Source organism: Cynocephalus volans, chromosome 1 (assembly GCF_027409185.1).
Source record: "Cynocephalus volans isolate mCynVol1 chromosome 1, mCynVol1.pri, whole genome shotgun sequence".
NCBI classification, from domain to species: Eukaryota; Metazoa; Chordata; class Mammalia; order Dermoptera; family Cynocephalidae; genus Cynocephalus; species Cynocephalus volans.
This window is the reverse complement of record NC_084460.1, coordinates 3278899-3301952: the sequence shown is the minus strand read 5'-3', so window position 1 is coordinate 3301952 and position 23054 is coordinate 3278899. Positions and strand designations below refer to the sequence as shown.

General features: G+C 37.4%; 1 protein-coding gene and 1 pseudogene across 1 annotated transcript in view; one reads left to right on the top strand and one right to left on the bottom strand.

Moving 5' to 3' along the window:
• Positions 1-23054, bottom strand: part of TULP3 (TUB like protein 3) — a 73623-nt gene that overhangs the window by 39877 nt on the left and 10692 nt on the right. The window lies entirely within an intron of this gene.
• LOC134384138 (ubiquitin-conjugating enzyme E2 E2-like) lies at positions 9622-22901 on the top strand (annotated as a pseudogene).

The following is a 23054-nucleotide window of genomic DNA, read 5'->3' as shown; positions in this document are numbered from 1 at the left end:
TTTTGCTGAGCAAAAGAAGCCAAGCAAAATAGAGAACACAGTGTAAGATTACACTTACAGATGCTCCTTGACTTACAATGGAGTTTCTTCCAGATAAACCCATAGGAAGCTAAAAATATTGAAAGTCAAAAGTGCATTTAATACACCTAACCTACCAAATGTAGCTTAGATTAGCCTAGTCTTACTTTAAACGTGCTCAGAACACTTACATTAGCCTACAGTTGGGCAAAATCATCTAACACAAAGCCTATTTTATAATGAAGTGCTGAATATCTTGTGTAACTTATTGAATACTATACCGAATGTGAGAATCAGAATGGACGGCTGGCCAGTTAGCTCAGTTGGTTAGACTGTGGTGCTGATAACATGGATGGAGTTTGGATGTGTTGTCCCGCCCAAAACTCATGTGGAAATTTGATCCCCAATGTGACAGTGCTGGAAGCTGTTTGAGTTGTGGGGAAGGATCCCTCATGAATGGATTAATGCTCTCCCTGGGGGAAGATGGGTAGTGAGTGAGACCTTGCTCTATTAGTTCCCATGAGACTGGTTGTTTAAAAAGACCCAGCACCTCCTCTCTCTCTCTCTTGCTTCCTCTCTCACCACGTGATGTGCTTGTACCCGGCTGCTTGCCACTTTCCGCCATGAGTAGAAGAACCCTGAGTACCATGCCAGATGCAGCTGTCCCAGAATCGTAAGCCAAATAAACCTCTGTTCTTTATAAATTACCCAGTCTCAGGTAAATCTGTTATAGCAACACAAACGGACTAATACAAACACCAAGGGCCAGGGCTGGACCTCAGTACCAGCCAGATGCCAAAAACAAAACAAAACAAAAAACAAAATGGTTTTATATGTTCTCAAAGTACAGTTTCTCCTGAATGAGTACTGCTTTTGTACCATCATAAAGTCAAAAAATGGGGCCAGCCCCGTGGCTCACTCAGGAGAGTGCAGCGCTGGTAGCGCCAAGGCTGCGGGTTCGGATCCTATATAGGGATGGCTGGTGTGCTCACTGGCTGAACGTGGTGCGGACCACACCGTGCCAAGGGTTGCGATCCCCTTACCGGTCAAAAAACAAACAAACAAACAAACAAAAATAAAGTCAAAAAATTGTAAGTCAGAGACTGTATGTATATAAAGTTCTAGAAGATGGAAACTAATCAGTAGTGACAAAAAACAGATCAGTGAGTGTCTGGGGGTGACAAGGAGAAATGGACTACAAAGGAAACTTTTGGGATATATTCACTGTCTTAACTGTAGTGATGGTTTTACAGGTACACATGTATGTCAAAACTCATCAACTTTACAGTTTAAATATGGAATCTGATGTACATGCTATAGACTGGATTCCTCCCTGCCCCCCCCCCCCCCCCCATTGAAGCTTAAATCCTCACTGTAACTGCCGAGAGTGGGAAATCCTATTAGGGTAACTGAAAGGTGGGACCTTGAAGAGGTGATTAGGTTGTAGTAAATTCACCATGCTGTAGTGAATGGATTAAAAACGGTGGTCAGGGGCGTGGTTCTGAGGGCTTTAAAAGGAGAGTGAATGAGGAGGTGAGTCTGTCTCTGTGCTCCACCATTTTCTGCCACATGACACCCTGCACTGTTGTAGAGTCACCTCACCAGATGTGTTCTCTGGACTGTGGACTTCCAAGCCTCCAAAACTGTAAGCAATAAATTTTGTTTTCTTTTTAAAATACCCAGTTCTGTGTATTTTGTCATAAGCAACAGAAATAGATTAACACATATGTCATATGCCGTAATAAAGCTACTTTAAAAATCCACATACAAAAGGAATTAAACAAATAAATAATTCACAATCTAGTTCCAACTACAGTGTATCAATTTAATGTTAAACTCATGCAAATCATATATTTTAAACTTTTAGAAACTATAATGATGAAAAATCTCCAACTTCAAAAATATATTAAAATGCTCCCATGCACATACTCTAGACCTTTTATAAATATTTGGAGACAAAAGTGATCTAGGATCAGTCTTGCCACAAAAATATGCAAAATAAAAAAGTATGTATATTGGAGAAGGAAACATATAATGGGAATTAGGCTTCGGCCACTCTGCTATTCCTCTCCCCAGAGGGCCTGAGGGACGCAAAGCTCTTCTCTCTTGAGGTAAGGTGGGCATTGTCATCCTCCCCTCTAACATTACCCATAATACATACACTCTCCCCCTATCTTCCCATGATAGAGAAAGAGGTACTCTTCTGCCACAAGGTGAGCTCTGCTGCCGGTGCAGATTCTAGCCCTGCTTCCCCCAGAATTTCAATGACCATTGCTCCTGTATCCTCAGCCCCTTCACCTGCAGTAGCTTCCTCCCTCAGCCCACCAGCAGGTGAAAACAGATACCTTCCTAGACCTTATGTATCCACACAGCTGTGAACCTGTCTCCACTTGCCAACACCATCAAATAAGGCTAATCTACACTCACTGCCACCATTTCAACTACAATTTACTTCTCAATTCACTGCAATCCAGCTTTACTCCCTCATCATCTTCCTGAAACTCTCAAGACAATCACCAAAGACTTTCTATTTGCTAAAAATAAAAGCTGGTTTTCATTCTTCATTCCTGCTTAACTTCTCTGAAGAATCTGACAAGAATAACCAACAGCTCCTTATTGAAACTCTCTCCTCCACACATGGATGTCATGAACATAATCCAAAAAAAAAAAAAAAAAGGAAAATTAATACATGTCAGTTCAAACTTTTTTCTGAAAACTAGCTATCTAGACATGTACTATTTTCTTAGTACCACAGATCTAGAAATAGTAAAACAGAAAACAAAAATTCTGTGGTAATCATAATAAATTGTTATACAATTAAAAAAAGAGAGAGAAAAATCTCTCATCCCTTATTATCCAGAAAACTCCTAGGTTCTACTCTCACTTAGCTGCCACTCAGTCTCCTTTCACTAAATTAACTTAACTATCAAGCATATCCTACATGCCAGGCACTGCGCTCAGCACTCAGGATATGAGAATTAGCAGGGGAGCCAACAGTCTCAGCTTTACGGCACTTACACTCCTTTGTCTTCTCTCCTCCTCCCCGGTCACCCTTATTGTGGTCAGGATTATGCGCTGATCTTCAGGCCCTTTCTCTGCCATCTAATCTATTCCCATGACTGATGACTCCTGAATCTTCATCTCTAGCATCCACACTTAAAACCTCATACTCATCTGAGAGGTTCCTCCTCCTTTAGTAAGATCTGAGAAGCTCCTATCAAAGCAACCCTCCCACAAAGAACAATCATAACTCCAGACAAAATATAAAAAATAATTACCCGAAGGCACTGGAGAACAACCCCAAATGAGCAGATATTAGAGGGGGACTTGACACTTGGAAGAAGAGAAAAGTATTGGGTGAGTTTCTCTCTCTCTTTTTTTTTTGGCAGCTAGCTGGTACAGGAAACCCAACCCTTGACCTTGGTGTACAAGGCTGCACTCTAACCAACCAAGCTAACCAGCCAGCCTCTCTTTGTTTTTTAAGTCTGAGAGCATGCCCTAGGCTGCAAATGGGGAGATGAAAACTGAGAAAGAACCCCATGGTCAGAGATTGGGGCAATCACCATAGCTAAAAAGTAAAGGGGGAAATCCCAGAAAGGAGAAAAACCCAAGGAGGAAGAGTTCCAAATTCTGTACTCTGTCCAAATGTCTGGTTGCAAAAGGCAGACTCTAGGCAACCCTGATAAGACTAAAAGAACTAAGCTGAGATTTCAAGAGCTGCCTTCCCAGCAGAGTTTGCAGTTAAGAGTTCAGACAAAGGGCCGAGCCCGTGGCGCACTTGGTAGAGTGCCGCGCTGGGAGCGCGGCGACGCTCCCGCCGCGGGTTCGGATCCTATATAAGACTGACCGGTGCACTCACTGGCTGAGTGCCAGTCACGAAAAACGACAAAAAAAAAAAAAAAAAAAAAAAAAGAGTTCAGACAAAAAACAAAACAAACAAACAAACAAACAAAACCCCCCAAAACCCCAGTGCTCTTCACAAGAACATAACAGGATCCAGGGTCTTTATAATGTGTCATTCATAATGTCCTGGACACAACAGAAAATTACACACAAAGAAACATGAAAAATATGATAGACCAACAGAAATTATCCAGTCTAACAGCAAGAAAAACTATTTTTTTAAAAAAGAACAGAGACTCGGGGACCTGTGAGACAATATAAAAATTTTTAATATAGTGTAATTAAAAAATAATTACTGGCCCTCCTGTTCCTGGCAGTGCCCAGCTTGTTCGTCTCCTCTGTTCCACGGTCCATGATGGCCCTGCCCAAGCTGAGGGCACCAGCACAACGAGGGCCGTAGCTGGCATCCCCGTGCCCGTTGGACGGCTACGAAACTCAGGAGCAGTGTGAGGAAGACAGGAGCACCCCTTGTACTGGCAAAGCCACCTGCCAAGCACTGCTGCCACCATGCCCAAGAGAAAGGCAAAAGGACATGCTAAAGGTGACAAGGCAAAAATGAGAGATGAGCCACAGAGGAGACTGGCGCGGCTGTCTGCTAAACTTCCCCTCCAAACCACAGCCCAGGCTCCAGCAAAGAAGGGAGAGAAGCTTTCCAAAGGGAGAAGGGGGAAAGCAGACGCTGGCAAGGATGGGAACAACCCTGCGAAAACCGAGATGCCTCCACAGCCCAGTCCAGAAGGTGGAAGGCGCTGGGGAAGCCAAGTGAAATGTGCACTTTAGCTCTGTACGTCTAGGCACCTGACTGTTTGAAGTAACATTTTTTTTTAAACGAAGTTTTATAAAAATGTAGAATTTTGGTTCATTTTTAAAAGTTTTGTTGTTAGCACACAGGACGCTTCATTGCTGTCTTTGGTGGAGAGGGCAAATACCACTAATAGAGTGTGTCAGAAGCTGAATTGAAATGGGGGAAACAGGATCTTCTGTTCTCGTTTTGGAAGAGTGTTCTCTGACATTCACCCTTGCTAGCCACTTCGGCACAGAAGCCTTACAGTGTGGGGAAGCAAAGCTTCATGTCTCTCCTTCCTTGATGCCATCAGCATCGACTTGACTTCCCTAAACCAAGAGTCTTCATGTGGCCTTGGCACCCCTCCGTCAACTGTGTCAGGTAACAAAACTCAGGCTTTCTGGTGATGACATTAAGATGGTGTCACTCAAAAGAGCTCAGATTCCTGTTTTACTATGTGGGTTCGTCCCACTGAGAGTCCTACAGGTGTCAGCTCATTTCCACCGTGTCAGAGTCGGCCTGTGAAAAGTTCTTTCATGCTCATGTGACGTGTCCACCAGTGTGAAAGCTTTCACTGCTCAAAGCAGCAACAAAAGACGCTGCTGGCTTTTACAGTGACTTTTTGGGGAGAGGAGTTCATAAGTTGTAAAATACTATAGGTCATCATCTATGTCCTGCTGGAAGTCACTGTTTTTGAAAAGTATTTTACAAAGCTGGATACAAGTCTGCCAGGGCGGGGGGGACGGATTTTTTTCTACCCAAAGTTATAAAGATACTCTTTACTGCTTTGTAACAATTTCATAGTTTTGCTTTTCTCATTTGTCTTTAGTCTACTCTGAACTGATATTTGTGAAAAGTATGAGGTAGAAGTTCAATTTAATATTTTTCCATATGGATAAGTGGTTGTCGCAGCAGCATTTACTGAAAAGTTCATCCTTTCACTACTGATCTTTCACACTGGCTCTTTCATAAGCTGAGTTTCTAAATAAACAAACAAACCAAAAAACAAAGAATAAATTGAGTTTCTGTGTATACGTGTGACTCTGTTTATGGTTTCTATTCTGACTCACTGGTCAGTTCGTCTAACTTTGTGGCAGTACTGTAGTCCTGATTACTACACCTTTGTAAAAAGGTCTTGATTAAAAGCCAAGATGACTCCACATTTTATTATAATGTTGACCAATCCCACCTCTACCTCCAACATCACCACCAAACTTTTCTCCTTTGGGAGTGTCTTGGCTACTCTTAGCCGATTGCTCTTCCAAACAAATTCTAGAATCAGATTGACTAGATCTGAATCAAACAAACAAAACAAAAACACAGAAATTTTACTGGATTTGTATTAAATTTATAAATTAATCTGGTGAGCCTTGTCACCTTTATAATGCTGTCTTCCAATGAACATGGTATAGTTCTCCATTTATTTAGACCTTTTAAATATCTTTCAATAAAGTTTGATAATTTTCTCCAAAAAAATAAAATAATAATTACTGAAATTCTCACAAATTTGTTGAAAGACAGAAATTCATAGATTCAGGAAACCCAGTGAACCCCAAACAGAATATGTGCAAACACATGCCCTCCCATAAGTTCAACTGTCACTTCCTCTAGGAAGAGGTCCTCCACAGTTTCTCCACAGTAAGTAATTTCCTCCACCCTACCTCAAATGCACTTTAAACATTTCTAAGTTATAGCACTTATCATGACTATCCTGATGTTATATTTGTATCAGTTTTTTACCCATTAGAGCAGTGACATTCAAAAATTGTTGACAGCAGGCCACAAGAAGAAATACATTATTCATTGTAATTCGGCACACACACATAAAAGAGGGGTCTTCGAAAAGTTCATGGAAGGATTCATATTATCTTTTAATTCCATTTCTCCATGAACTTTTTGAAGTACACTTGTACAAATACACACACACAAGTATACATCGCTTAGCTTATAAAGCATTAAAAAGAACTTTACAGAAAAAAAAACCCCAATATGCCAAACTCTAACATCACGATGAATTAATTTCTGACCCCTGTACATTCATATACTTTTTCCCAACTTCAGTTTGTTTTTATTTTATTTTTTACTTATGATACAATAAAATTGATTTTTTTGATGTACTGTTCTATAAATTTTAACACTTGAATAGATTCGTTGTGAACACCACAAAGATTTTATTTTGGTCTACATTTTCAATTATTATATATATATATTTCCTTTTATTAATAAAGTTCATATGCATATAACCTTTTAATGATTAAAGAGCTCTATCCCACTGATAAGTTGTACTCTTATCACTTTCCCTCTGTTAAAAATGCTTTTTTCTTCTGTTTTTGCTACTATAAAACTGCAATTAGCATCTTTATTCTCCAAAGTGGGATTTTTAAGTCAAAAGTTATAAACTGACATACTATCGTGGCTTCTTAGGTATAATTCTTCCAGACTGTTTCCCTCCAAATAATAATTTATCAACATATATTGCTACCAGCCAGTCAATAACCTATTCCATTATGCTCTTGCCAATTTGGGATGTTATTTCTGTTAGCTTAATGGTGTGCTAACTTAATTTAAGTTTGTTTAATTTGCATATGTCTAGTTCTAGGGAGGAGGAGTATTTTGCTATATAATGAATAACTATTTCCCTGATAAAATATTGATCTACAACTGGGAAAATTTGGAATTTAAATCCCAAAAATCATATAAGCAAAGATTCAAAAGAAGTTCAACTTAACCACTCTCTACAGTCCACATAAAGCCTAAAACAAATAAAGTGTAATTATCCTCACACATACTTTTTAAAGTATATATTTTTCCAATTAGAAAAGCAATTTATTTCCATCATAAAAAAGTGTAAAAGAAAAACAAGCTACACAAATAATTATGCATCCTTTTTTCCCATGCTATATATCATAAACTTTTTCCATCAATTAACAATTTTATAAGCACAATTTTTAATGGATACATAATATTTAGCCAATATAACAGCATATTAATCCTATCCCCTATTGTTGGATATTTATGTTGTTGCTAATTTTTTAAATAATAAAAAGTGTTGCAGATATGTACTCAAGAGAAATTAGTATTTATGTCCACAAAAGACTTGTATAAGAAGTTCACAGTTCATGTTCACAGCAGCTTTATTCAGGATAGCCAAAAACTGGAATCGCATGTCTATGAGCAGGAGAATGGGTAAACAAATTGTGGTGTATTCATCCAATGGGATATTACTTAGCAATAAAAAAGAAACTTAATATATACAATGCTGTGGGTCAAATGTGTCCCCCAAAACTTTACATACTGGAAATCTGATCTCCACTGTAACAGTGTTGAAAGGGTGGGAAATCTGATTATGGTATTTGAAAGGTGGAGCCTTTGAGGCGTGACTGGACTGTGAGGACTGTGCCCTTGTGAATGGATTAATCCATTCATGGAGTAATGGGTTAATGGTTTAGTGGGTTGTCACAGGAGTGGTACTCATGGCTTCACTCTTCACTGGGAGAGTAAATGAGCATGCTGAGGAGCTCTGCCGTTCTCCCCATGTGATCCCCTGTAGGGTTCCCACCCAGAAGAAGGCCCTCACTAGATGTGCTCCCTCGACCTTGGACTCCCCAGCCCCAAAACTGTAAGAAATAAATTTTGTTTCTTTATAGATTACCAAGTTTCAGATATCTTGTTATAAGCAAAAGAAAACTGACTAATACATATAATAACATGGTTGAATCATAAAAAACATTATGCCGACTGAAAACCGCATTACACAAAAGAGTAATGGTTTCATTTATATTAAGTTCAAGAATAGGCAAAATTAATCTATGGTCATAGAAATCAGAATAGTGATTACCTGTGGGGTCATTAAGCAATTGCAAATTTAAATCACGAGATACCACTACGCATCTACTAGAATGGCTAAATTCCAACACACAACACGAAATGCTGGTCAGTATGAGGAGCAACAGAAACTCATTTATTGCTGGTGAGAGCACAAAATAGTATGGCCACTTTGGAAGACAGTTCGGCAGTTTCTTCCTAAACTAAACAGACTCTTACCTTATCATAAAGCAATATCACTCCTTGGTATTTATCCAGGAGTTGAGAACTTATTCACACAAAAAAACTGCACACAGATGCTTATGGCAGCTTTATTCATAACTGCCAAAACACAGATACAACCAAGATGTCCTTCTATAAGAGAATACATGGACAAACTGTGGTACATCCACACAACGGAGTATTATTCAGCAATAAAAAGAAATGAGCTATCAAGCCATGAAAAGACACAGAGGAAACTTAATGCATACTGCCAAGAGAAAGAAGCCAATCTAAAAAAGCTACATATGGTATGATTCTAACCATATGACATCTGGAAAAGGCAAAACTCGAAATACAGTAAAAAGACTGGGGGTTGCCAGGGGTTCTGGGGGGAGTACAGAGGACAAAGAGCTAGAGCATGGTAGATTTTTAGAGCAGTAAAATTATTCTGTATGATACTGCAATGGTGGATACATGTTAAAGAAAAAAAGGGGGGGTGGATACACTTGTCAAAACCTATAGAATGTTTAAAACAAAGAGTGTACTCCCATGTAAACTACGACTTTAGTTGATAATCGTATTGATATAGGCTCATCAATTGTAACAAATGCACTACACTAACACAAGATGTTAATAGGGGAAACTGGGATAAGGAGTGAGGTGGCATGGGGCAACTCTGTACTTTCCATTTTTCTGTAAAACTAAAACTCTTCACAAAATAAAGTCTGTTGGTGCACGTGGATGGCCAGGCAGCGGCAGCTGTGGCTCCGGAGGTGGTGGCTTCACTTTCCAGGACTCCGGGGCGGCCGTGGTGGCAGTCACGGGCAGCAGCCGTGGAAGCCAGAGCTAGAATGACAGTGGGTGGAGACGGAGGCTCTGAGGGATCTAAAATGTCCCCTGAGTCACAAAGAGTTGATAACAGTCCAAACACTAGTGGAGAAAGCTCTGGTGGAGACCAACGTTGAAAGTGTTCAGCAAGAACCAGAAAGAGAGCAAGTTCAGCCCAAGAAAAAGGAGGGACAAATACCAAGCAAAACAGCTGCTAAATTGTCAACTAGTGCTAAAAGAATTCAGAAGGAACTTGCAGAAATTATGTTGGGTGCTCCTCCCAATTGCAGTGCTGGACCCAAAGGAGACAACATTTATGAATGGAGGTCAACTATACTGGGACCCCCAGCATTTGTCTAAGAAGGAGAGGTGCTCTTTCTTGACATTACCTTTTCACTAGACTATCCGTCTAAACCTCCAAAGGTTCCCTTCTGAACAAGAATCTATCCCTGTAATATTAACAGCCAGGGTGTGATCTGTCTGGACATCCTAAAGGACGACTAGAGTCCAGCCCTAACCATTTGAAGTTCTCCTCTCCACTTGCTCACTTCTTACAGATTGCAACCATGGTGAGAGACTTTAAGTCTAGTATTGAATGGGAGCTCTTCAAAACTTAAATGTCAGGCCTTAGCAACTTTTTTACTTTACTACTGCTAACACCACATTACTACTACTATTATTACTGATTTTAAATTTCCATAGTATATAGCTATTTTCTTTTTTAATTGGGTCTTCTCATGAGTCTTTTCTAAGGCCTACTATTTGCCAAAAAGAAAAAACCATAATGTGATAAAAATTAATGAAAAATCATTTTAGATGGGAAACTGCATTTAAAAAATGCGTTAAATTCTCCTGCCAAATAATAATAAAAATACAAATTGAACAGCTTAATCTTTTATTAGATGCCTACCAGAGGACGTTAATTTGAGAAATGCAGGCTACTAAAATCTGATAACAACCAGGCAGCACCAGGTTGTCACCCAGACGTGACCTTTTTGGCATCTTGTTAACCATACATCCTGACAAAGTATTAGAATAAACAGCTGGATGGTCCTAAACTAGGAAATACTCAAAAAGTAAACAAGGAAATACAACTTTCCAGGAAAACTAACGAGTTTATGGCCAGGTCTTTGTGGCTTGCTAGTGTGCTTAATTCTGAAAGTTCTTTTTCCTGTATACTCCTAAATATGTGATTATGTGTCTTTGACCGGTTTCTTTTAACTAAAAAACAAATCAGTGGCCAATTCTTTACATAATTGGGTTTGTTTTGGAAAATACAAAAATCCAAAGGTAGCTATAGGGTTTTTATTGATATTCTCAATGGGAACATTCTTCTTTGAGTATTTAGTCAATAGCTTTAATAATGCATGGGATTCCATCTTTCATGTTCAGGAATAAACTTTTCACTAGATAAGTGAAATTTTTGGCAAAAGAGAAATGACAAGTGTAAATCAGGGTCTCTTAGGCTCCTGGCTGATTTATAAAACATGAATAAAATATAATCTTTTCTACTTTTATATGTTTGTTATTTTTCAGTAATAAAAACTCTTAATGAAGAAGGGTAAAAACATAATTAAATAAGATTATAATGCATTTTAATTATTTAAAAATAACAAAGTAATGATTTTAACACCAAAAAAAAAAATTAAAATAGCTGTGCAAGATCATTATTTAAAAAAAAAGTCTATTAACTGAAAAAAAAAAAAAAAAGTATCAATTTTATGCTTAAAAGCACCGTCTGCAGTTTCTGCCTAGCCCACAATGATTCCTTAAATAGACTGACAAGACTAGAGCTCATCGGTACGGCTTGTCTATTCTGTACTACCCTTTCTCTGTGACCGTAAACTGAAGACTGATGTAGATACCTGCTCCAAGATGAACAATTAGACTCTCTTGCCTGGGATTTTTATATTGGAGCTGAGAGACCTAGTTCAGTATGGGCTACTTAGCTGTGTAGTAATATAAATCCTTATCTCTATTTTATAGTTGAGAAAACTGAAACACAGCTAAGTTATGTGGTCCCACAATTAGTAAGTGGTAGGGACAGGATTTAAGAGCCAGGCATTCTGCTTCCAGAGTCTGCGCTCTCAAGGACTGCACTAAAATAGGTATTAAAGGATATTGTACTTTACACTTAATTTGTAACCAACAATACTGAGACACCTACTAAGAAGATGGTACTGACGCAAGCTGATAGATGGCCACAACTGCCATCTCTAACTCTGAAAAGGACGAACAAGTTGAGATCTAAGGAAAAAAAAATATGGATATTTATATAAATGCTCCATAAACAGTTAATACTGCTCTTCACCCCCCTGACCCCCCGTCTACTTTTCAACTATGACATCAACCAACGCAAAGTAATGTTTTGTACTTCATATTTTAAAGGCACTTTCAAGATACAATTTTCTTTTTGAATTTCTCCTTTTATATGAAATTACTAAATTTTCCAGGACTGGCCAGTTAGCTCAGCTGGTTAGAGCATGGTGTATATAAGGTCAACGGTTCTGATCCTCTTACCAGTCGCCAAAAAAAAAAAAAAAAAAATCCACATGCCTTTCAAATTAAGGCACATAATACTTTAATATATTTATTTCCAATCACTGATTCATGATATTTTCTTATATTGTGACATCCTGCACTTCCTTATTTCCCACTGCCAATGAATTCTGGCATGTGTCATGTGAGATTATATACAGTACGTATAACCAAAAAATCAGAATAAGCTGCACACAAGCTAGTTTCATTAATTTATATGTATATTACAAACATTTAAAAATGTGACTGTGGGTGAATTGGCAAAGGTATTGAGATGAATCAAAAAGACCAGAAAAGCCAATGGAAAGAGAACAGCAAGGCAGCTCCCACCTGTCACCATTCCAGGTCCCCACCTTACACACACCCCTGGAGGACTTGCAGAGGCTTGTTTTAATAAATACCAGACCACTGCTGACAACAATGAAGAGATTCCTTTTTCCCCAAAATACATTACCAGGTCTTTGCTTCTTAGGGCTTCCTGATGTTCTTTTCTAATTCTTTCAACTACCATCCTCATTATGAATTTCACACCTTCCTATGGGACATTATATGACAAAATATTAAAGAGGAAGGGCATTTCAAGCCTCCAGTAGATGGACATAGAACCCTGCAGGTGAATTAAATAATCCGATGAAAGTCAACAACTACAGCAGAATATAATGCTCACGATTCCTGGAAAGTTTTTTGTGGAATTAACATAGAAACTCAACAATAAACTCCTCCTCTCTAGGAAGTGAAGTGGATACATAACCATTCTTATTTCTTACTACCTCAACTCTGTTATATTTTTAAACAACACGTGCTTCCTTGTGAATTATTTTTAGTATAAAATAAAAAAACCACGACGTTGACCGATAAAATAAACAGAAAGGACAAAAACAATCTACTTAAACATACCATTTGCCATCTTAAAACCAGTCACTGCTCAATAGCCATGCTATTCAAAGTCCAGGAGGGGAAATCTGGTTGTCTTCTCCCCACTAAGACCTTTATCTGTCCATGCTTTTAAACTAACAACACTACCTTGAGGCCTTCCTAAATGTATCCTGACGGGCAAGTAGATACCTTGGGCAAGCAATTTTACTTTTCTGCATTTTCCTCCCCTAGTAACAGGGATAATAATAATAATAATAATAATAATAATGATCTCATAAAACACTTAACAGTAAATGGAAAGTCAATCAACTACATAAAAGAATAAATATAAGTGTAGGCTTTGCAGCCAGACTACTGGCTTTTCTGATCATGGCCCCTCTGCTTACTAGCTTGGACAAGTTACTTAACCTCTGCTTACTTCAGTCTCAAGCATAACATGAAGATAATAAGATTTATTTCATACAACTATATAAGATTTAAACAAGTTAATAAATATGAGATGCATAGAACAGTGTCAGGCACACAAAAAGCACTCATTAAATCTTTCTTTTTAAGTATATTATTATTATAAATCGTGATTTTTCTTTATGCCCTTTACCCAAATTATCCTTCCCCAACCCCCCCACTTATTAAATCTTTAATATTATTTTCTGAATTCCTATTTTGCCTGCGTGTTATGCAAGAGTTAAAGATATAGTTACTGTTCAAAATAGCTTATATTTAATTAGTAGTACTAACATTAATAAAAGTTAAAAAAATCTTTGTGTCAAAAAAAAGAGATCTACTAATTATAAAATAAAAATGAGCACCCAATAAATTTAAGCAGCTACAAATAAACTATGTGACCTGTTAACATAATTTATCAAGGGGAAAAATTTTACCCTGAGGCTTCCACAAAGAATTATCATAAACACTGTCAATGAAGAAATAAAAAAAGTAACAGACACAAGTCCCACTCCGTTCCTCTTTCCCCTTCACTCCAACTGTCCAATGGGTCCCAGAGTTTCATTATTTCTTTATTCCCAATAAATAAAACACCCAACTGTATATAATTATCTCATAGTTGTTCTTTTTAACATGTTTCTGAAATCCTAAAACTACCTTGGTATGAAATATAAAATTTCTAATCATCAATGAATGCAAACTTACACTCAGAGAAACTCATCTTCAGGCAATTCCACAGAATTATTGGGTTTTAAAAAACTTATTATCGAAGCACAGTTGATTGTACATATCTGCAGAATTATTGTTTTTATGCTTCTTGTTAACTTACTACTTTCTGACTTTAGCCAATTTTCCAGTGTGAGTAAAAATTAAACTTTGTATGACTTTGCAGTCGTTTGTAATAGCAAAAATAGCACACCCTAATACTCATTAATAGGGGACTGGTTAAAGTATAGTAAGTATATCCACACAATGGAACACTATACAGCTGTTTAAAAGAAAAAAGCAGCACTGATATGAACAAAATAAAAAAATACAGAGGTGCTGATTTGGAAAGATCTCAAAGATGTTTTGTTAATCAGAAAAAGGCAAGGCATGCAACACTGGGGAGTAGTATTTGCTACCATTTATGAAAGGAAAAAATACATAAATATATATTTACATTTGAGATGCAGAGAATATCTTTGGAAGGCTACACAGTAAGCTGGTATCAGTGTTGCCTTTAGAGAAGAAAATTAAATAGGTAGGAAATGGGGAGGCAAACAATCTTACTTTTCATTATACACTCTACTGTTTTGTTTGTTTGTTCATTTTGGCTGGCTGACCTTGCTGTTATCAGCATTATGTTCTAACCAATTGAGTTTTTTTCCTAAAGGGCTATACCCTTTTGAAACTTTGGAATTTTATGCCATGTGAATGCATTTAAAAGAATATATCAGAACTGGCCAGTGAGCTCACTTGGTTAGAATGTGGTGCTACTAACACCAAAGTCAAGGGTTCAGATCGCCATACTGGATAGCTGCCCCCCAAAAATATACACACACACATATAAAAAGTCAGCTTTTTAGTCCGCTAAATGTGCCATTCTTAGTCACGCTTAAGAACAATGTAATTTATATTAAATTATAAGAACAATTTAAATTATAAATGGCTGAAATCAATATGAGCTAGCATGTTCTGCTGAGCATGAATAAAGCCAGTTTCTAAGTCACAAGCACATTTGTCTCATCACCAACTGCTGCACATGCTCACTCAAATGTACTCAGAGGCTCTTAAACAGCTGCATTATAAAATTTTAAAAGATTGCAAATTTAATTATTTTTACTGATGCCAATGTCACTGTTAATAACATGAACTCCCAGGACAACCTCAGGAACAACTTGCTCTCAGTTTGATAAGACAGTTGACACTTTTAGCAGGGGTCTGTTAAAGGAGGAGGAGGACTCATCTGGTTCCAGTGCAGGCATGTGGGTGGGTAGTGGAGCTAAATTTACCCACATCACTCTTTTTCACAGGGTGTTTATGCTACAGCTGCGGTGTCAGGAGATACACTCTACACTTCTCTGGGAATTCTCTTGCTCTCCCCAACCGCAGAGCAAGTTCCAAAACAATGCCTCCGCTAAGCTCTTCAGTGACATACAAGTAACTTCTTTCATGACTTTAGAGACAACACTTGTGACACTCAAAAGAAAAGAATTACAGAAGAAAATTACAAAGGAAACTCAGTACTTTCTAACATTACTCAACACTACTAAATGGCACATAGTGCCCAGAACATGAAAGTTATAAACAAATGATTTTTTTTAATTACATGAAAGAAAATTCCTCTTACTTATGCCGTAAAGAAACATTCTAATTCATAATTCCTTGCTTTGACTTTGTAAAGTAGGTAAAAATTAAATATTATCATCCCGATTTTATAGCTGCAGGGCTGTGGAAAATAATTAAGAAAATGACAAAAACGAGAGTAGGAATGTAGAAGTATATCATGAAGTTTTCGAATGCCCAGTCAGGAAGTATCCCGATTGATTACCTCGCCTAATTATAAGAAATAATTCCAATAGAGGTTACTGTAAGCCTAAAATTATTTGTTTAAAAAGAAAAAAGAAATAAACTTGTTTAGTTTCAAACCTCAGATGAACCATTTACAGATTTAATACAGTAGTGCCTACTTTATTGGCTGTACATAATAGTCTACTTTTAGAAAAGTAAATCTCTAGAGATGCAATCACCCTGGCTGTTGAGATGACAGAGGCTTCTACTCTGTTCTTTGGTCTCATCATTTCATTTCCTCCGTCAGTTATGTGCTTAATTGGGACAATGTTTCAAACTATACAGTAGTATCAGTTTTATCACATAACAGACCTTTTGTTTTGTTGGCCAGGATTAGTCAGTCTGGGATTATGATTCTATATCAGAAAAGCTGGCATCAGTGCTATTAAAATACATTATCAAATTTGAAATTAAAGTACTGTTAATTCTTTTATCAAACCATACGTGAAAGCCAAATGCTGATTAACCTTAGCACCTGTAAGGTGGTATATCCTCCAACTATACATTCAATTATATTTTGTTAACCAGAACTTTTGAACTCAGCAACTATCAATAAAAACTTCTTTCACTATATACTTTTGACAAAGTTTTTGTGGCAATTCCCTATCATAACTGTCAATAAAATCTTAGACTCAACAAACAATAGGCTTTGTATCAGCCACAAAGAACATAAAAATGTAAGCTACATAATCTTGTCTACCTTTCATATGTAAATTTGCTGTTCATTGTTCAATTTTGCATTTGTTGACTTTAAATTCTTTATTTCACCAAGTTTTTAGTGTCATTTTGGGATTCTCTTTACTGATGAGCTTAAGTAGACTCTGATGGAAACAGCAGACAGCCTTCAGTTCTACTCCCATTGTTATCACCTAGAAATACTTCTGATGCCCACTGTGTACTCATCACATACGTACAAGTGACCAAGCAACAAGAAAGGATGATAATTGCTGCACTTCAAAATGAGCTTTCATAATCTGTTGAAGAAAAGGTTTATAAAACCTTTTGGAAGGAAAAATTGGCACTTCTATCAAAACTTAAACTCTGCATACCCCAAATATACAAAGATAAATGTAACTAGAATGTTATTGCTTCATTGCTTTCCATTGGGGAAAAGAAAAATCAACGTAAATAATTTCAATGTTTGTCAATGGGTGGACAATTAATAAGATACATTTATGAAAAATAATACTTTGTGGTCATTAAAAAGAAAAGAGGGGGCTGTCCAATTACCGCAGTTGGTTAGAGTGCAGTATTAATACCACCAAGGTCAAGGGGTCGGATCCCCATACTGGCCAGCTGCCACAAAACAAAAACAAAGGAAAAAAAAGGGGTAGGTCTAGAGGTACTTAATGTAAAGATGTCAATGACATTTTATCTTAAAAATAGGTTCAGAATAGTCTTTTCAACAAATGGTGCTACGACAGCTAGATATACACATACAAAAGGATGTATTTGGACCCCTATCTCACAGCATACACAAAGACTAACTCAAAATGGATTGAAAACCTAAAAAAATCTAAGAGCTAAAACTGTAAAGCCAATAGAGGAAAACAGAGTAAATCTTTGTAAATTTGGGCTAGGCAATGATTTCATAGATACAACACCAAACATGAAAGGGATAAAGGAAAAATTAACAAATTGGACTACATCAAAATTAAAAAAAAAAAAAATGTTTGCACTTCTAATGATACCATCAAGAAAATGAAAAGACAACTCACAGACTGAGAGATAATATTTGCAAATTACGTATCTGATGAGGGACTTGTCTCCAGAACATATAAAGAACTCTTACAACTCAGTAATAAAAAGAAAAACCAATTAAAAAATGGGTAAAGGGGCTGGCTGATTAGTTCAGTTGGTGAGAACACTGCCTTACAACCTCAAGGTCAGGGGTTCAGATCCTCGTACTGGCCAGCCACAAAAAAAAAAGGTCAGGGGATAAAGTATACAACCTAGATGAAATGAGTCAATTCCTTGAAAGACACAATCTACCAAAACTCACACAAGAAGAAACACACAAGCTGAATAGCCCTATACCTATTGCTGTAGTTGGAACCTTTGTATCTTCCCCCAAATTCATATGACCAAATCCCAACGCCCAAGGTGATGGTATTTGGAAGAGGAGCCTCTGGGAGGTGGTTAAGTCATGAGGGTGGAGCCCCCATAAATGGGACTAGTGCCCTTATATAAGGCCCAGAAAGATTCTCCCTTCCTTCCACCATGTAAGGGCAGAGTAAAAAGATGACCATCTGTCCTTGAACTGGGAAGAATGACCTTACTAAACACCAAATCTGCTGGCACTTTGATCTTGTACTTCCCAGCCTTCAGAACTGTGAAAAATAATTTCTCTTATTTATAAGCTAACCAATTTATGGTATTTTGTTATAGCAGACTGGATGAACTAAGATAAGACATCTATCCAAAAAGTTAAATCAATAATTAATTATCTTCCAAAACAGAGAGCACCAGGCCTAGATGTGTTTAATGGTAAATTCTACCAAACATTTAAGGAGAAATTATGCCAATTCTGTACAATCTCTTTAAGAGGTGAAAGCCAAAAGAATGTTTCCTTACTCATTCTATGAGGCCAGCAGTAGTGTACTGCCAAAACCAAAGACATTACAAGAAAACTACAGACCGCTATCTCTAATGAGCATAAATACAAAAATCTTCAACAAAATATTAGCAAATTAAGCACAATAATGTATAAACAGAATTATACATGGCAACTAAGTGGGATTTATCCCAGGTATGCAAGCCTGATTCAACATTCAAAAATCAAATAACGTAGTTCATCACATCAAGAGGCTAAAGAAGAAAAAACACACGATCATATCAACAGATAGAGAAAAAGCATTTGACAAAATCTAACACCATTCATGATAAAGAAAATTCTCAGTAAAATAGGATTAGTTGAAAAAAGAATATCTACAAAACCCCTACAGCTAACATCATACTTGATGGTGAGAAACTAGATGCTTTCCCACTTAGATCAGGAACAAGGCAAAGACATCCCCACTCTTGACTGTTTTTCAACAGCATATTAGAAATCCTACCTAATGCAATAAGACAAGAAAAGGAAATAAAAGATATACAGATGGGGAAGGGAGAGATAAAAACTGTCTTTGTTTGCAGATCACAAGATCATCTATATAGAAAATCTGATCAATATATAAAAAACTCCTGAAACTAATAAGTGATTACAGCAAGATTGCAGGATGGAAGGCTGATATAAAGATATCAATCATCTTCCCATGTATCATCAATGAACAATTGGAATTTCACATTAAAAACACAAAACCATTTACATTAGCATCCCCCAAAATGAAATACTTAGGTATATATCCAACAAAATATGTACAGGATCTATATGAGGAAAACTCCAAACTCTGATGAGGGCTGGCTGGTTAGTTCAGTAGGTTAGAGTGTGGTGCTGATAATACCAAGGTCCACGGTTTGATCCCTGTACAGGTGAGCTATCAAAAAAAAAGTAAGACGGAAAGAGAGAAGAAAACTCTGATGAAAGACATCAAAGAACTAAACAAATGGGGAGATATTTCATGTTCGTGAGTTGGAAGATTTGATATTGTTAAGATATCACTTATTCCCAACTTGATCTATAAATTCAATGCAATCCCAATCAAAATCCCAGTAAGTTATTTTATGATTATTGACAAACTGATTTAAAGTTTATATGGAGAGACAAAAAGGCCAGAATAGCCAACACAATACTGAGGAAGAACAAAGTTGGAGGACTGATACTACCTGACTTCAAGACTTATTATAAAGCTACAGTAACCATAATAAGCAAGAAGAGACAAATAGATCAATGAAACAGAGAATAGGGAACCCAGAAGCAGACACACATAAATACAGTCAACTGATCTTTAACAAAAATGCAAAGGCAACACAATGGAGAAAAGATAATCTTTTCAACAAATGATGCTGAAACAACTAGACATCCACGTGTAAAAAAAAAAAAAAGAATCTAGACAGAGATTTATTCCTTTCAAAAAAAAATAACTTAAAATGGATTGCAGATCCAAATGTAAAACACAAAACAATAAAATCCTAGAAGATAATACAGGTGAAAACCAAGATGATCTAGGTTATGGCAATGACTTTCTACATACAACACCAAAGGCATGATCCAGGGAAAAAAGAACTGATAAGCTGGGCTTCAATAAAATCAAAACCTTCTTCTCTGTGAAAGGCACTGTCAAGAGAATGAAAACACAAGCCATAGACTATGAGAAAATATTTTGCAAAAGACATATCTGACAAAGAACTTATCCAAAAGATGCAAAGAACTCTTAACACTCAAAAATAAGAAAACAACCCAATTTAAAAAATCAGCCAAAGACCTTAGCAGAAACCTCATCAAAAAATATATTCACACAGCAGATAAGCATATGAAAAAATGCTCCCATCACAGAAGTGCAAATTAAAATAAGATTCCACTATACAACTGCAAGAATGGCCAAAATCCTGAATGCTGACAACACAAAATGCTGGTGAGGATTTGGAGCAACAGAAACTCTCATTCATAGCTGGTGGGAATGCAAAATGGTATGGACACTTTGGAAGACAGTCTGGCAGTTTCTTCCTAAACTAAACAGACTCTTACCCTATGATACAGCAATATCTCTCCTTGATATTTATCCAGAAGAGTTTAAAACTTACATTCACACAAAAACCTGCACACAGATACTCATGGTAGCTTTATCATAATTGCCAAAATAGAAACAACCAAGATGTCCTTCAATAAGCGAATGCATAGACAAACTGTGGTATATCCACAATGGAGTATTATTCAGCAATAAAAAGAAATGAGCTATCAAGCCATGAAAAGACACAGAGGAAACAAATGCACACTGCCAAGGGAAAGAAGCCAATGTGAAAAGGCTACATACATACTGTGTGATTCTAAACACATGACATCTGGAAAAGGCAAAACTATGGAGACAGTAAAAGATCAGTGACTGCCAGGAGTTAGGGGGAAAGAAGGGATTAACAAGCAGAGCACAGAAGATTTTTAGAGCAGTGAAACTACTCTGAGTGATACATGTCATTATGCATTTGTCCAAACGCACAGAACGTACAATACCAAAAGTGAACCCTAATGTAAACTATGAACTCTAAGTGATAATGATTTGTCAATGTGGGCTCATCACCTGTAACAAACATACACTGGTGAGGGAAGCAAGCTGATAATGAGGGAGGCTATACATGTGTTTAAGGAGAGGGTATATGGAAAATCTCTATACCTCCCAATCAATTTTGCTGTGAACCTAAAACTGCTCTAAAAAATAAAGTCTATTTAAAAAAACAAAATATACCACACAACCTCCTCCACCCCAAAAAGAGCAAACTAAATGAACAGACACTTCTCTAAAGAAGACAGAGAAATGACCAATAAGCACATGAAAAATGTTCAACATTATTCATCTTTAGGAAAATGCAAGTCAAAAGCACAATGAGATACCACATCACACCCACTAGGATGGTTATAATCAAAAAAAGAAGCAGTAACGAGTGCTGGTAAGGATGCAGAGAAATTGGAACCCTCATACATTGCTGGCAAGAATGTAAAATGGCAGCCACTTTGAAAAACATTCTGGCAGTTCCTTAAATTGTTAAAGAGTCACCATATGACTTAAAATTCTACTATTAGGTATATAACCAAGAAAAATGAAAATATATGTCTAAACAAAGACTTGGACACTAATGTTCATAAGCATCATTATTCATAACAGTCAAAAAGAAGTGGAAACAACCCAAATGTCCATCAACTAAAAAATGAATAAACAAAACATGGAATACAAATAGAATACTACTCGGCAATAAAAAAAACTGAAGTACTGATATATGCAACATATAGCAACATGAATGAACTGTGAAAATGTTTATCTAAGTCAAAGAAACCAGTCACAAAATACCACATATATCATATGATTCCACTTATATAAAATGTCCAGAATAGGCATATCTATAGAGACAGAAAGTACATTAGTGGTTGTCCAGGAGTGGAGGAGGGGGAAAAGAGAGTGACTGTAAATGTGCAGGTTTATTTTGGAGGGTGATGGAAATGTTCCAAGATTAGATTTCATTGATAGTTGCACGATTCTGCAAATATACTAAGAACTACTGAACTGCACACTTAAAATGAGTGAATTTTATGGTATGTATATTATAACTAAATAGAGTTGATAAAGGCTCAGTGTATGTACTGTATTTTCTTTATATAAATGTAAGTGCAAACAAAAAAAAAATTCTGTGATATTTACAGGCATAGAAGAATTCCAGAAGGATATACACAAACTGTTAACAATCGTTACCTCAAAGGTAGGATACCAAAAAATTTATTATTCAAGCTCCCCACAGAGCAGCAGTCCTGTGGGTGGCCTGTCACTACAGCCACAGACTCTGCAGACACAAGGAAGAAGGCTGCAACCACAGCCACCGCTGCTGCCACAAGTTAACCCAGCTGCTGCCAAAGACACTGCAGACATGAGGAAGATGGCTGCTCTCACTAAGGACAGCACAGATGCCAGGCAGGGAGTTGCAGCCACCGACACTGCTGCCACTGGCACAAGGTAATTCTGCTGCTGCTGCTGCAGACACCAAAGCTGTGTGGGTTGTCACTGTGAACATGGCAGCCAAGCAGGCAGCTGCTGCAACTGCCACTGCTGCAGTCGTCATCACCACCAGCACCCCCAGGCAGCTACCATTGTCATGCGAGCAGCCCACCACCACTGGAACCACCACTGCCATGCAGGCAGCCCACCAAAGCCACCTCCACAACCACTGCCAGTGCAAGGGCAGCCTGTTACCACAGCAGCAGCCATCACTGCTGTGCAGATGGACCACCAACCACTCCATTGCCCTGACACAAGGAGGGTCACCAGCAGAGTCCAGGGAAGAAGAGTAATAGAATTGTTCTACCAGATGACCAGACATCAACATAGGGATACAAGAAATACAAAAAAACAAGAAAATATGAGTCCACCAAAGGAATCCAATAACTCTCAAGTACCAGACCACACAGAACAGGAAACACTTGAAATGACTGAAAAGGAATTCT